The sequence below is a fragment of the Dysidea avara genome, chromosome 6 (genome assembly GCF_963678975.1).
Source record: "Dysidea avara chromosome 6, odDysAvar1.4, whole genome shotgun sequence".
NCBI lineage: Eukaryota > Metazoa > Porifera > Demospongiae > Dictyoceratida > Dysideidae > Dysidea > Dysidea avara.
In genome coordinates, this window is record NC_089277.1 from 30,438,024 (window position 1) to 30,453,862 (window position 15,839).

At 36.2% G+C, this 15,839-nt stretch overlaps 1 long non-coding RNA gene across 1 annotated transcript in view; it reads left to right on the forward strand.

Moving 5' to 3' along the window:
• LOC136257360 (uncharacterized) overlaps positions 1 to 12,098 on the forward strand; it is a 34,005-nt gene extending 21,907 nt beyond the window's left edge. The window contains exons 2-3 of the long non-coding RNA XR_010701927.1: positions 2,719 to 2,771; positions 11,663 to 12,098. This is a non-coding gene — a long non-coding RNA (uncharacterized lncRNA). The remainder of the gene's footprint in view (positions 1 to 2,718; positions 2,772 to 11,662) is intronic.
• The last annotated feature ends 3,741 nt before the right edge of the window (positions 12,099 to 15,839 follow it).

The following is a 15,839-nucleotide window of genomic DNA, read 5'->3' on the forward strand; positions in this document are numbered from 1 at the left end:
CTAATAAGTGTTACATATTAGCTGTAACATGGGGCATTCAGGCTTTGTCTGATATGTATGCTCTCTGCCCTCGGGCCTGTGACCCTTGGTCATACATATCAGGCGAAGCCCTCATGCCTATGGTACACAACTATTACATAACACATGAAAACTGCATATTACCACCATTTATTACAAAATCAACTGAAACCAAAGTTACATCAGCTGTCAAACTCACTCAGCACCTTTGTACGCACTAAGCGCCTCTAAAAATAATTATCGTGTTTGCTGATCATTGCTACTCAGCAACTAACACGAGAATCTGCTCTCTCCAACCACCTACCACTCAGCCTGTTTGTTCCCCTCTTGCCAGCTCCTGTATCCGTCCCTGCTACATGTCAGTGATGATCACATCCAGGTCTACAGTTGGTCCCATAATGTTGTTTAGACCTACAGGCCTTCAAATCTCTAGTAAATCTATATAATATTTTGGTCAACATAATAATGTGATACTAGACTGCCATATGTGAGTAGCTGTAATCCAATCATTTTGCATGGGTCATGGATGCCAACAATCCATATATCTACCTGGGAATAATTTACTGCACTTCAGCTATGAAGAATCAGCATGAGAAGTTAGAAATAGCAACAACTCTGTATCAAAAACACTGAATGCAGCTTTGCAACTGACTGATAGCAGCAGCTGTGTGTGGTCTAGACTAGCTATGTATGTACATAACTTCCATACTTGCATACATGGCTTCAGTAACAATGCTCAGTATGAAGTTGAGCTGATACTTAGACTGATGTGGTACTTTCCATGTTCTAAAATGCAAACTCTGCCTTTCTGTTCACCTTCCAGTGTTGAACTGTGGGTAATGGCATTTCCCAACTTACTACACAACCTATACCTGGTTGGCACAGACTTGGCTGGAATCTGGTGGCCTGTGGATCAAGTTATGATGGGTTCGATGGGTTGGCTATTTCTAGTTGAGTCATGTTTTACCTTAGGTCATGTTTTACCTTAGGATGCATTGCACAAAGATTTTTGCTTAGATACCTAGTGCTAAGCACCTTGTACAAGCTGTGCTTTCTGTGTTCAGTTCACTTTTAGTGTACTACTGGATACTAACACACTGTGACACTGCGTCAAAATTTCCATTGGTAGTGACACAAAGACTAACACCTGTTGGTTATAGCCACTATATGATTGTGGAGAGAATACCACAATTGGTGGTGAATCCCTACATAAATATTATTTTATCTAGAGTATTCACCATCAATTGTGGTTTGGAGAGAATCCCACTATTGGTGGTGAATACCCTAGATAAAAATTATTTTTATCTAGGGTATCTGGTGTCTTTAATTTAAGGTAGTGGGTTATACATTTTAGTTAATGTTTCTCTGCATACTGTCTACATTGTCTTATACATGCATGAGGTGCATTGTTTTTATACATATAGCCAGTAATCAATGACTCAAATCTTGAGAGAGTATAGTATAGCAAACTATAGCAAAGTTACTCAAATCCAAGTGGATATAAAAAGCAAATAGTCACTATTAATGGCAACACTATACTATATATAGGCAGAGCTGGATTCTTCAAAGAAATTATTATTGTAACTGACCAAAACATTAATAGATATGTGTAATTGACTATGAATATGACTGTGATGTCATTTCTTGCACTTTATTGGCCAATGATTCTTACAGTGGAGCTTCACTCCACATGCAAGTCAACATTGGCATGTATATTATGGCAACTCCAAACATCCAGTAAATAGTCTCAACTCTTTGGTCAGCCATGGATGAAGTACACATAATGTAATTGTGACCTCCCCTAGTCTCAGTTGAGGCTTTTTTTACAACCTAAATATTAATGTGATACCAACATAGCTATGTTTATTTTGCTTAGTTGATTGCTTGCTTCAGTTAGATGTAAACCAACATAACAACCAATATGTCACCCCAGTGCTAACCATGGAATGCTAGGATATATTTATTGCATGGTCACACAGTAGGGAAAATCCTTATGGTGTAAATGTATTCATTGCCAATTACACACCTTTATTGTATTTATGAAGTGCAATTATTGCATTGGGATTACCTCTTATCTCCTGGCAACCAAGTGCAGGTTATTTTATTGTAGTAATCAGCACCACTGATCTTTACATGATGATCACCACCACAAATCCTTTGTTGTATACCATAATGTGTGCAATATTTTGATTGATGTATGTACCCATGCAGGATATAACTATCTATGCATGTTGACTTTTACATAGTTCAAACCCTAAAGGGATGAGTATCATCAATGTGAGCCATAGCTTCTTTTTTTGTCTGTAGCACAGAAAAAACTAACTGAGAAATAGTTGATATAAAACACAGTTCTGGCATCATTCTAAAATTAACTTGGAGCTTCCTTAGTATAACAATTCATAACATACCGCTAAAAGTCATTATAATGTATAAATCAGCAGCATAATACGAGTTGTATCATTGCACAGACACCCTTGTGTTGGACACCCTTGTGCCGCAATATGATATGTTGACAACCTATTTTGTTGAGAACCAAGTGACATGTATACAATAGCACCAAAAAAAATTAATAATTGTTAGTAGACCAGAGGCCTTTTAGTTTTAGTCTGTCCATATCCTGTTGTTGACCAGAAAATTTTTCAATGGCCTAAATTATATTCTTAAAGTTGTTGAGATTAATTGACTCAATGACATTAACAGGTAGGGAGTTCCACTGATTAATCACACTGTTGGTACAGAAGTTGAGCCTGGATGTGAGTCTACATTGCTGTTTGAAAATTTGTTGATTGTGACCTTTAGTTACGCTATTTGTAAAAACAAAAAATGGTTGTGGTGTGACTCTGCTAAGATTGTTCACCAGCTTGTAAACATCTATTAGTGCACCTCTCTGTCTACGACAATACAATGAATATAAGTTAAGATGGTGTAATCGCAACTTGTAAGGTAAGTGCGCTATTTCTGAAACTAGTTTGGTTGCTCTTTGTTGAATTTTTTCCAGTTTATCAATGTCTGTGGCCAGATACGGAATCCAAATTGACACACAGTACTCTAAATGTGGGAGGATGTAAGTTTTGTATAGTAGCATGAAGGACTCACTGTTCAAGTGATTAAAGGTTCTCTTAATTAGACCAAGGGACTGCATTGCTTTTGCAGAGGCTTTATCACATTGTAGACTAAAATCAGGTTTTGGTGTTATCCACACGCCTAGATCCTTTTACTTACATCTTGATCCTTCTTCATCCATATTGTATTCATAAGTTGAAGCATTTCCATATAGTAAAGATTTACACTTACTGGCATTAAAGCACAGTAACCATTCTTTTGACCAGCTACAAAGATTATCCAAATCATTCTGAAGGTGGAGTGCACCTCTAAAGCTTGTTATCTGTTTAGATTTTGATGTCATCAGCAAATATTTTAATTTTTGAGTCCATCAAGTCTGGGATGTCATTTACGTACAAAACAAACACTGTCTACTGGAACCATGTAGATGTTTCACCATTAACTAATACTTTGATGTTGACCACATAAAAATTTACTAATCCAACAGTAAATTCTTCCACCTATTCCATATCCCTTCAATTTGATCAAAATCCACTGGTGGGGTACACTGTCAAAGGCTTTCTTGAAGTCAAGAAATAATACATCAACACTATGACCTTGATCAACTTAAGTTGTCCAATCTTCAAAAGTTTCCAGTAAGTTGGTGAAGTAGGATTTTTGACAAGTAAAGCCATGTTGCTGAGGGATAAATGCATTATGTTCAGTAAGAAAGGTGATCATGTGATCATGAATAACTGATTTAGCACTTTACAAGCTTGTGATGCCAAACTAACAGGGCAGTAGGTACTACGTAGGTTTCTTTGGCCACTTTTAAAAATAGGGGTAACATTTGCTAATGATCAGTCCCGGGGAAGTTGTTCTGATTGTAATGATTGATTGTAAACTAGGCAGAGAGGTTTGCACAGGTGACTGCAAAATGTAGCAAGTATGTATGGGTGTATCTCGTCTGGGCCTTGGGCTTTAGTGGCTAGGGACCCGCCGATTATGCTCATTATTTTACTCATTATGCTATGCTGAACTGCTCAAAATTTTGCCTATTATGCTTAAATTAATGCTCAATATTTACCTATTATGCTCAGATTATGCTCAATATTTATACCTAAGTTCCTAGTAAATTTGCACTTTATGGGAAAACAGTAAGTTGCTGAAGCACAAATTCTAAATCCTCGCTTGTCAAAGTGCATGTCACAGAAAAATCGATATACTCTAATAGAACAGTCAGCTGTCTGATTATTCTCTGACTGTTCTATTAGAGTATATCGATCTTTTTCTGTGATATGTATTTTGATAAGAAAGAATTATGGTAATGCACAAGTGTTCTGCCTATTATGCTAGCATTATGCTCAATGCTTTCAGGCACCTATTATGCTCATTATTATGCCGGCATAATCGGCGGGTCCCTATTAGTGGCATTGAGTTTTGAAAGTTTGTTATAAACCACCTCTTTAGTTACTACAAGATCAGAAATGACAACATCAACTCTACTAGGGAAACTTGGTAATTCTGTAGATCTTCATTCACAATAAATAGACTTGAAAAAACAAGCTAGAGCTTCAGCCGATTCCTCACTTGTTGCTGTTAGTGATCCATCTGGCTTCTTATGTTGGCTAATAGTATGTTTGATATTTTGCTTCTGTCTAATAGTTTTATAGAGTCTTTTAGGTTGATATCATATATAATTGATGTTTCATGGTCAGTCTTGGCTTTCCATATAGTTTTGTTCCTTTGTAACTTATAACTACATAAAGACTTAGTTCTGAGGTATTTTTTAAAGGCAGTTTGCTTTTTACAGATCATGGTGTTTTATGATTGGACTTGTTTAATTGTAAGGGAACAAATTTGTCTTGGGCATCAAGTATGATCCTCTTCAATGCAATCCAGTTCTCATTCACATCATTACTTGACAGCACTCTCTCCCAGTCAAAGCCATTAAAATACACATTCATTGCTGAAACATTAGTTTTATATTCCATACCTTCCTTATAGGCTTACAAATAGACACTTCATGATAGCAAGTAACATTCCAAAGTAGGACCTCATGATCACTACTACCAAGCGGAGATAAATGATGGACACTGTTTCTCCTCAATCATATCAGTGTCTGAAGTAAAATAAGATCCGGGATTCTGACCATGTCTGTGTCTTGTTGGGTCAGTAACATGCTGACTAAAAAAACTATCTTGACAAACATCTAAAAACTTTGTTGACAACGATTGCTCACCTTCAAGAGAGGTTGAAGTAACCCAGTTTAATTATGTTAGGAAAATTGAAGTCGCCCATTAACAAATAATGTTACCTTTTAATTAGTTGACAGCTGCATGAATGTGGTGAAAATCTAAATATTCATTTTGTGTAAATGTTAAAACAATTTACTGCAATGTGACACTAACAGGAAATTGCACAGAAAATGCTCTAAGACATTTACTACAGGCTAACACAAATAGAAAATTCTATAGGAATTCATCAGAAAAATTTCCTACATGCTGACACAAGCAGGACATTTTCATGCAGTGCCTGCAAAGTCATTTCCGATTAATATGAATAATCTGGAAAAGAATTCGAAGTTGATTCAAGGAACACCCACAGTTTACCAATCACACTTACATCCAGTTAACAGTTTTATAGTTTCACTTTGTAGTGGAGCAACTCATCTACTGTCTATTTAATCATTAATTACAAATCAAATTAAATGAGATGTCACTGAAGTATAACTACACCACAGCTATGAACTGTGAACTGCAGCTATGAACTACACCACAAGACAACCCATATAATATACCAATGCAGCTATGAACTCCTACATTTTCACCTACCTAGAATATGGAACTCTCTGCAAATTATAATTGATCACGCACAATCAATTAGCTGTAATAAAACTGATAGAAATTGAAGAAATTTTTATGGAGTTATTTCTTAGCAAACTTTGACAATTCTTGTTCTTTCCATTACCTTTGTCCCTGTTCCCGTTGTTCCAAGAATCCTGCATCTAACAATTTTAGCCACCTATAACTAAATATGTAGATGTTAGTGTATAGGTATTATTTAACGTATCTTAGGCTATCAGTGTAGGTCACTGGTAAACCCCGCTCAGAATTACTATTCTGTAAAGCATTATTATGGAGGGAAATCACAGCAGCATAGTGGTACAAACACAAATGGTACTGGTACAAAAAGTATAGCACAAATCAACAAGATTTGTAAGCTAAAAAACTAATTTACAAATATCTACATAAAATAAAGCTGGATCCCAAAACTGCTGTATGCTGGAGCAATCCTCAACTACAAAACTGATTAATGGTGAGCCTTTGTAAATAGACTTCTAACATTGCTGTGACACAGCCAAGTCCTCCAACAACCAAAGGTATCACTTCACATTTCATTTTTCCATAGTGATGAAAGTTCAACTGACAAATCCTTGTACTTCTCAATTTTCTCACATTCTTTCTGTGCCACATTACAATTTGAAGGAACTGAAACATCCACAATCTGCACTATTTTCTGGAATTTGTCAATTACAACAATATCAGGGCATCTAGCAGTTATTATATGGTCAGTATAACCCACAAAACTTTCATGTCATTGTATTCCACAACAGAAGCAGGGACATGATCCCAATAATTACGAGACACGGTGTAATTAAAACGCTTCAAAATACCCCAGTGAATGATCTTTCCAATCCTGTCATGCCTCTGCTTATACATGGTATAGTAGCTGCCAAAGGAGTGTAGCTACTCAGAAGATGGTCCACATAATCAGGCACCTCACCACAAATTCTACAGTTCAAAGGCACAGCCAATTGCAATCCATAAATACGGTTCTGTACTGCCCTCACTGCTAGTGCCTGATCTTGTGCTGCAACCACCTGAGCTTCTGTTTGCATCTTGAGTCGGCCATACTTCAACCAGTGAGCACTAAGACTAAGTTTACCACCACTATCCACCTTTTCCAAAAATTCTTTATGTAGAGCTTTGTTTCTCCATTGCTGTAGGCGTTGTTGATGAGCCTCAGCAACAAAATCATCCACTGTACATGTACTCCTCACTGAAATCCGCAGTATATATAGTCCTAAAAGAAGAGTTTCTGTGGTATCATGTAAGTAGTAGTGTTGTTTTAGTATGGAGTTTTAGTTTTAGTTATAGTTGTAGCTAGTTTCATCAATAATTTTAGTTTTAGTTTTAGTTATAGTAATCTTTCTTAATTCTTTTATAATATTAGTTATTGATTTAGTTATGGTTATTCACTCTTTGATGTTTTAGTTTTAGTTATAGTTACAGTTAAAAACATGAAAACCTTTTAGTTTTAGTTACAGTTTTAGTTATGTACATCGAAATCTTTTAGTTCTAGTTCTAGTTATAGTTAGAAACATTATTATTATTATTATTATTATTATTATTATTGTTTACTGTGCAAAACCTCTTACAAAGAGTATATACAAGCACAGATAATAAATCAGCAAAATTAATTATGTGGTTAATTGATGTTCAGCTAGCCTTGCTTTAAATTGGTCTAAACTTGAACAGGTGATGAGGTCATTGGGTAAGTTATTCCAAATCTTTATACTTGAAGGGAAGAATGAGTTAAGGTATGAGTTTACTCTTGTGTTTGGCTGTAACAGCCTCATTGAATGACCTCGTAGAGAGTAGTTAGATGGAGCTGGTATGAGTATGGTATCAGCCGGTATATCTATTAATTGGTGCATGATCTTAAACATTGTGATTGCTTTCAACTGGTTTCTGCAGTGAGCCAGAGGTGGCCAATTCAAATTTTGTAACATGTTTGTGACACTTGCATATGAAGAATAATTATTATACACAAACCTCGCACACCGTCTTTGAACTGATTTAATAGCTAAGATATCCTTTTGTGTATAAGGGTCCCAGACCACACAGGCATACTCTAGGATTGGTTTAATAAGTGACTTGTAACAACTCACTTTGACTGAGATTGGGCAGCTATGAAGGTTACGTTGTCAAAATATGAAAACCTTTTAGTTATAGTTATAGTTATAGTTAGAAACATGAAAACCTTTTAGTTACAGTTTTAGTTATGTACATGAAAATGTTTTAGTTCTAGTTCTAGTTCTAGTTAAAAACTTGAAAACCTTTTAGTTTTAGACACAGTTTTAGTTATGTATCTGAAAACCTTTTAGTTATAGTTTTAGTTGTGCATAAGAAAACGTTGTTTAGCCTTAATAGTAAGCTATATTTTATGTGAATGAAACTCTTGTTATAATTTCAGTACCATTTTTCCAGCTTAGTAATACAAAATCTTTGTATTACAAGACCTGTCAATTTTTTTATAATATAGATTAATACAACACTTAATACAGTGCATTTGACGCAATCTCTGTTACAGGTATTCCTTATTCTTTCTTAGCAGAACTTCCCTTTCCAAGTTACTATTAGTAAGTCTGTTGCGTTTGCCAGATGTCGATTCCCCACTTGTAGACAAATACTCTTTCAATAGGGGCTGTTGAAGCATGCAGGTATGCATAAATGTAGCCATTAGCTAAAAGCATTAAATTACAGTGACCATTAACAAAAATGGTTAGCATACTATAGGCCATCACTACTACCTAGTACCTACATTACTGAGTTCGTGAATTTTGGTCAAACAGTTTTTATTAGTTATAGATTTAATAGTATGTACGTAACTATATGATATAGATATTTTAGTTGCATATAGTTTTAGTAGTATCAAATACATTTAACAAGCAGTTACAGTTCAGTAATAAGATCAACTTGCTATATTGTAAGCAGTTTTAGTTTTAGTAATAATATAGATTTGATTTTAGTTATAGTTATAGTTTCAGTGATTATATACGTTTGTTTTAGTTATAATTTTAGTTTTAGTAACAATATAGATTTGATTTTAGTTATAGTTATAGTTGTAGTTTCAGTGATTATATACGTTTGTTTTTGTTTTAGTTACAATATAGATTTGATTTTAGTTATAGTTATAGTTTCAGTGATTATATACATTTGTTTTTAAACCAGGCGCACGCCCACAGCCGGCCGAAGGCCGGCTGTGGGCGTGCGCCTGGTTTACTGTAATTGTTTCCGTAAAAGTGTGTGTGTGTACCTATCTATCTACCTATGTACCTATCTACCTATGTTTGTCCGTACGCACCCACGTGAGCAAAATCGTTTAATAACGGTGAAAGCAGCTTTTACGTAAGAAGTAAAAGTGAAATGAAGTCTGTATTAAACTTCTGCACAGGTGAACTTTGCTCTGAGGTGGTTTCTTTTCGACGGACTGAAATACGGGTGTGGTGACTTTCCTCAGACTACCTCCCCTTGAGGTTTTCAGGCATTTAGCAACTGAAAAACAACGGTGCAGGCCTCGTACACTGCCAGCAATAGCCTATCGCTTCGAGTTGAAAGGGGGCGTATCCCTTACGTACGCGAACGAAAATGAAGAGCAGCTTTGAGGCTTTGTCGAGAGAATTTTTGGGAAAAAACACGTTAGTCACACTATAAAACAGTTTAGAAGATAGTTTTGTGCGTAATATGTTGGTAAAGGTGGTTTATTTAACAAACGCTTCCTTAGCAGTGCATAGCAACGTAATTGAATGAATTACGAATATTTCATGAATTACGAGAAATAGCTAATTATATTATTGCACAACCCAAACTACCATATTGTAAAGTAGTAATACATAGTTGGTTAATTCATAGTAGTATATACTGTCTATAGTTATTCCAGATGAGTTAGCTAGCTGCATGGCGCCTGGTTTTTAGAAGTAGCACAACATCAACTTGTTAGTTATAGTTTTAGTTTTAGTTAACTTAAACATATTCACCTTACTAAAAGTACTTTTAGTTTTAGTTACAGTTAACTGAAACAACACTAGTAAGTAGCTGGATAGAGACCGCCTCTCACATTCAACAATATCAAACACAGACAGGAATCCTCTCCCACCCAGATTTCTAGGGAGATACAAACAGTCAACATCCCCTTTGAGATGATGAGCTCCATTCATTGACAGCAACTTCTGAAATTTTATATCTAACTGATTAAGTTCCGTTAGTGACCAATCCAATAAAGCAGCACTGTAATGTATAACTGGGACTGCAAACATGTTGAACCATTTTACCTTATTTCCAGAATTTAATTGGGTTAAATTGCAGCACTGTTTTAGATCATTTCAAAAACTCTTGTTGTACCATTGTCTTCATCTGAGTGGTATCACAAATACATTACTCTCTAATATGCCGAGGTATTTATAAACAGAGCCTTCAACTAATGGTGATATTCCCTCCAAATGTGGGGATTCTACAGTTTGAACTTTTCCTTTCTTGATAGACAAACTAGCACATTTATTAAAACCAAATTTCATAGATATCATCACTAAATATTTGCACCGTAGTCAGCAGTGACTGAATCTCCCTCTTATTTCTACCATATAATTTCAAGTCATCTAAATAAAGCAAATGGTTAACCAAAATATCTTTTCCAAGTACATAGCCACTAGAGCACTTATGAAGAATCATGGTTAGTGGTAACAAACACATAACAAATAATAAGGGAGAAAACTGTCTCCCTGAAAAACTCCACACTGTATATCGATGGTTCCCAAATACTGACCACCACAAATTAATTGTGTATGCTACATCTCCATAGCTTTTATCATAAAAGCACAAATATTAGCAGCCACTCCAAAAGTCATAGTATCATTATTATTATTATTACTATTACTAGGACTGGGTCACACATAACCAAGTAAATTGTTTACGTATAAGACAACCTGTATTATGTGATAGTCTCTGTGATAGTCTCTGTGATAGTAACTTAATACAGTAGGACCTCCATTATCCAAGCATCTGTGTGTCAGTTCAATTTAAAAAATGTTAAGATAAGTGATTAAATGTAGCCCATTCATTTATATAAAACGTTCTGTTCAACTACTGTAATAGAACATACACTTACTCTAATAGAACATTCAACATCTTGGCTACAATAACAGTTATTACAATCACATCCATATAACACTAAACTTTGGTTGTGAAATTAATTTGGAGAATTGGCAAATTGTCACCAAACTGCCAAATTTAAATATCACCAATATTAGTTTTATAGGAGCCAAGCCAACTAATCGGGTATGAATTCTAGGCTAGTCCAACTTTTGTAGTGAGCCACACCCACTTGCATAGGTAGAGCCACACTAATTAAATTTTAAACGTGTGTTTCAAGTATCCAAGAATCCACATCTGGCTTGACATCTAGGTTTTCAAAAGCAATATCAGAAGCTATTTGGGAACGCAGTGTCACAAAGCATGTAAGCTTACAGACAACATCAAACATAATATTCACACTTCAACATGAACTAATTGATCCATTGCACACATGATCCAATCCGGATCAGACTCAGATATTTGATGACATGCTGGATGATCTAATTAACCCTGTGAAAGTGATCAGTGGACAGCCAGTAGACATGACTGACCAGTGGACAGGACAAATAGTGGCCTAACGAATAATCATGCATGTGTAAAATAAAGAGATATGATTGGCTACAGTTTATGTCAATTATACCATTAACAATAAGTCAGTGTTACATATACATTTGTGTATATTGTAGTCACCATCCAATCAAACATGTAGACGGTTAGACTGTTATCAAATGGAACTTTTTTGCAGCTGGGCTTTACCTCCAAACTATGGCATTCCATGATTTTATACTATGTAGAACTGGTAAGATACACAAACATGTGTAGTTGTAATAGTTTTAAACTAATATAATATGTACAGATTGTACAAGTGTCATTGAATTGTAGTGTTAATTGTGTGAGATTGTTACATTGGTAGCAGAGGATGGTTTCAATCCATTGACCTTGACCTCTGGGTTATGGAGCCAGCATTCTCCCACTGTGTGCACAGGAGTCTAATAGAATGGTCAAACATGGGGTATGGTGGTAGCTGAGTCTGGGCTTACCTCCAAATTATTGTACTCCATGAGCAACTGAATAATAATTATTATAGGTGCATGTTCTATTGAAAATACACTATGTTGGCTTTGTTTGTATGAGGTTGATAATGTAGTATACAAGTATGTACGTTTTTCATTTCTGTACAAATACATGCTTATTTAACGTAATTTGAGCACCATACAATGCTCTCACAATAATTATCCTAAACACATTTATGTATACAGGATTTTGTTTGGATTCCACACACTGTTACGTTTAGTTCTCAAATCTTTGAAGAAAACATTTCCGGGCCAGTTTATTGTATTAACAGTTAACACTGATACATAATGTATTGGCAAAATATCCTATCATTGATTGTACTGGCAATTTCAATGTACATTGAGACTACTGTGCCCAAGTTTTGCCACAAACAGCCTGGCCCACATTTTCTATAGATTGAAATGCAGTATTATATTAATAATATTAATATTCTTGACTGCATTTTGATTTGAAATTTCTGTGTAAATCCAATTAGTTAGTGCAACCAGTGATTCCGAAACTTATTATCCGATGTGAGAAAATATGCAAGCAATGCCTGAATGGTATGATAGGTATAATGCACTTGTCAATTTTAGGGAGGGTGGGGGAATACAGGGGATTTGACAAATCGTGGTGTCAAATTCCCCACTACAGGGGCAAAATTGGCTGTCAAATCCCCACTATGTCCCCACTCCCATAGTAGGGGATTTGACAACACCTCAAGGATGACTAAGCGCATATTTCATGTGTGCGACTAGTAATAAACCTGCCTGTAGCTAGTAAAATTATAGCAAGTGCGATTTTATTGTTTAGAAATGCAACTACTGAATATCTATCAGTAAATTGGACAACCGTCAATTTCCCCAGGAGTGGGGACAAGAAGCAATGTCAAATCCCATCTGGGGTGTGGGGATGCTGGGGGGGGGGGGGTGCCTGGGGCTGAAGCACCCCCTCCAAACTTTTACTATGTGCTACCTAAAAAGATAGCATAAACACTAATCTCTACTAGGTAACCAGCAATTCGGTGCAGTGTAAACTGATGATTTGTAATGTGTCAACACTACACATGTTAAGTTCTTACTTCAAGGTTCTCCTAGCATAGTTGTATATAATCTATGCTCCCAGCTTCAGCCATGGCAAGTCAGTTTCAGACATCCCGTGTGTTGTGAGAAGGCAAAGGAAATCTTCAACCAGTAGACCAGTTTCTGTGTACTTCACTACGTGAGTCTACATCACTTGAGAAGATGAAGAACTCTTGGTTAGATCACAAATAATGTACTGCTCACAAATATGGAGACCTCAACTAATAAGAGATATAACTACCCTGGAACGTGTACAGCGTAGAGCTACTAAATTCATACTGAATGACTACATCTCATCTTATAAATCAAGGCTACAGCCACTAAATTTATTACTGTTAATGTACATCTAATCCAAAACAGCCAAGCTGTAAAAAAAGTGTGCGGCCCTCAGAAAGGCTATGGTGAAAAAAGATATGAAATCCAAGGTGGCGGCCAAGAAATAGCTGTGATGGTAGGTTAATGGTAAAAATTTTAATAATGACAATTCAGGTAAATTTTGTGAAGTGGCACAAAAATTCACCTGAATAGTCGTTATTAAAATTTTTACCATCACAGCTATTTCTTGGCCGCCACCTTGGATTTCACATATTTTTTCACCATAGCCTTTCTGAGGGCCGCACACTTTTTTTACAGCTTGGCTGTTTTGGATTAGATTTCATTTCTTTTTGTATTTGTATACCCCAAAGCCGGCCTATGGCCAGCTTTGGGACTTTTTTAACCTATGTTTTTTTTCTTTACTACAGGAAGAAGAAAAGATGAAGTAGATGTACTTTAAATATTTTATCAGTAAATGTACAAATTATATATGTGACCAAATTTGACAAAACAAGGCTTCCACACACATCCACTTTTATGACTTTGAAGTGCCATAACTCAATGTAGGAGTATGCTATTAGTTTCAAATTTTGACCTGGTATTGTACTATGCTATGAAGGATGTTGTGAAAATGTTAGGCCAATAGTTTGCTGAGTAGTCAAGTTACAGCTGGTTAAAGTCAGAAAATTGGATGTGTGTGGAAGCCTTGTTTTGTCAAATTCGGTCACATATGTAATACATAATATTGATTACAGAAATCTCCATGGTGGTTTCTTTGTAACCGAACACTCTACAAGGTGCTTCTTCTAATTGCTCGCTCTACAGGGTGAATTGTTTGTAGCTGAACGATCTACAAGGTAACTTCTTCTAGCTGATCTCTCTACAGGGTGATGTGTTTGTAGCTGAATTCTGTACAGGTGATTTGTTTGCAACTGAGCTCTTTACAAATGGTTTCTTTGTAGCTGAACTCTCTAATAGGTAACTTCTTCTAACTGATCTTTCTACAGGGCAATTTGTTTCTGGCAGAATTTTCTACAGGGTGATTTCTTTGCAACTTAACTCTCTACATGGTGGTTTCTTTGTAGCTGAACTCTCTACAAGGTAATTTCTTCTAGCTGATCTCTCTACAGGGAGATTTGTTTGTAGCTGAACTATCTACAAGGTAACTTCTTATAGCTGATCTCTCTACAGGGTGATTTGTTTGTAGCTGAATTCTGTACAGGTGATTTGTTTGCAGCTGAGCTCTTTACAAATGGTTTCTTTGTCGCTGAACTCTCTCCAAGGTACCTTCTTTTAACTGATCTTTCTATAGGGTGATTTGTTTGTAGCTGAACTATCTACAAGGTAATTTCTTCTAGCTGATCTCTCTACAGGGTGGTTTGTTTGTAGCTGAATTCTGTACAGGTGATTTGTTTGTAGCTGAGCTCTTTACAGAATGGTTTCTTTGTAGCTGAACTCTCTACAGGGTGATTTGTTTGTAGCTGAAATCCCAACAAAGTAACTTCTTCTAGCTGATCTTTCTACAGGGCGATTTGTTTGTAGCTGAGTTCTCTACAGGGTGTTTGTTTGCAGCTGAATTCTCTACATCAATGGCGGATCCAGGATGGGGCATTTGGGGCAAATGCCCCCCCCCCCCAGTGACCTTGTGGAGGAGCCATAGCTACTTCTCATACTATTACAATTTTATGTCAGGCCAAGATCAGCTTATATAACTCATGAAAATATGCACAATTATTAGCATTTATTACAAATTCACCTGAAACCAAAGCGAACCAAACTCAAACTAGCTATGAAATTGTCACCCTGCACCATCGTCCGCACTAAGCGCCTCTAAAAATAATTATTGTGTTACTTTTGTTTAAGACATTCAGAGCTATTTAAACAGTTTTTAAGACTTCATAAAGGCCAAAATGGTAAAAATCAACAATGAGATACTACTAAGAGGTGTATTATTTGCTGCACAAAAATGCAGCAACTAACAACAGAATCTGACTCTCCCTAACCACCTACAACTTGGCCTGTTTGTGCCCCTCCCCTTGCCAGGTCCTGGATCCGCCCCTGTACATGGTGGTTTCTTTATAGCTGAACTCTCTACAAGGTGACTTCTTCTAGCTGATCTCTCTATAGGGTGATTTGTTTGTAGCTGAACTCTCTACAGATGGTTTGTTTGTAGCTGAACTCTCTACAAGGTGATAATTCTAGGTGATCTCTCTACAGGATTCCTTGTTTCTAACTGAACTCTCAACAGGGTGATCTGTTCATAGCTGAACTTTCTACTGGGTGATTTGTTTGCAGCTGAACTCTCTACATGGTAGTTTTTTTGTAGCTGAACTCTCTACAATGTGACTTCTTCTAGCTGAACTCTCTACAAGGTGACTTGTTTCTAGCTGATCTCTCTACAGGGTGACTTGTT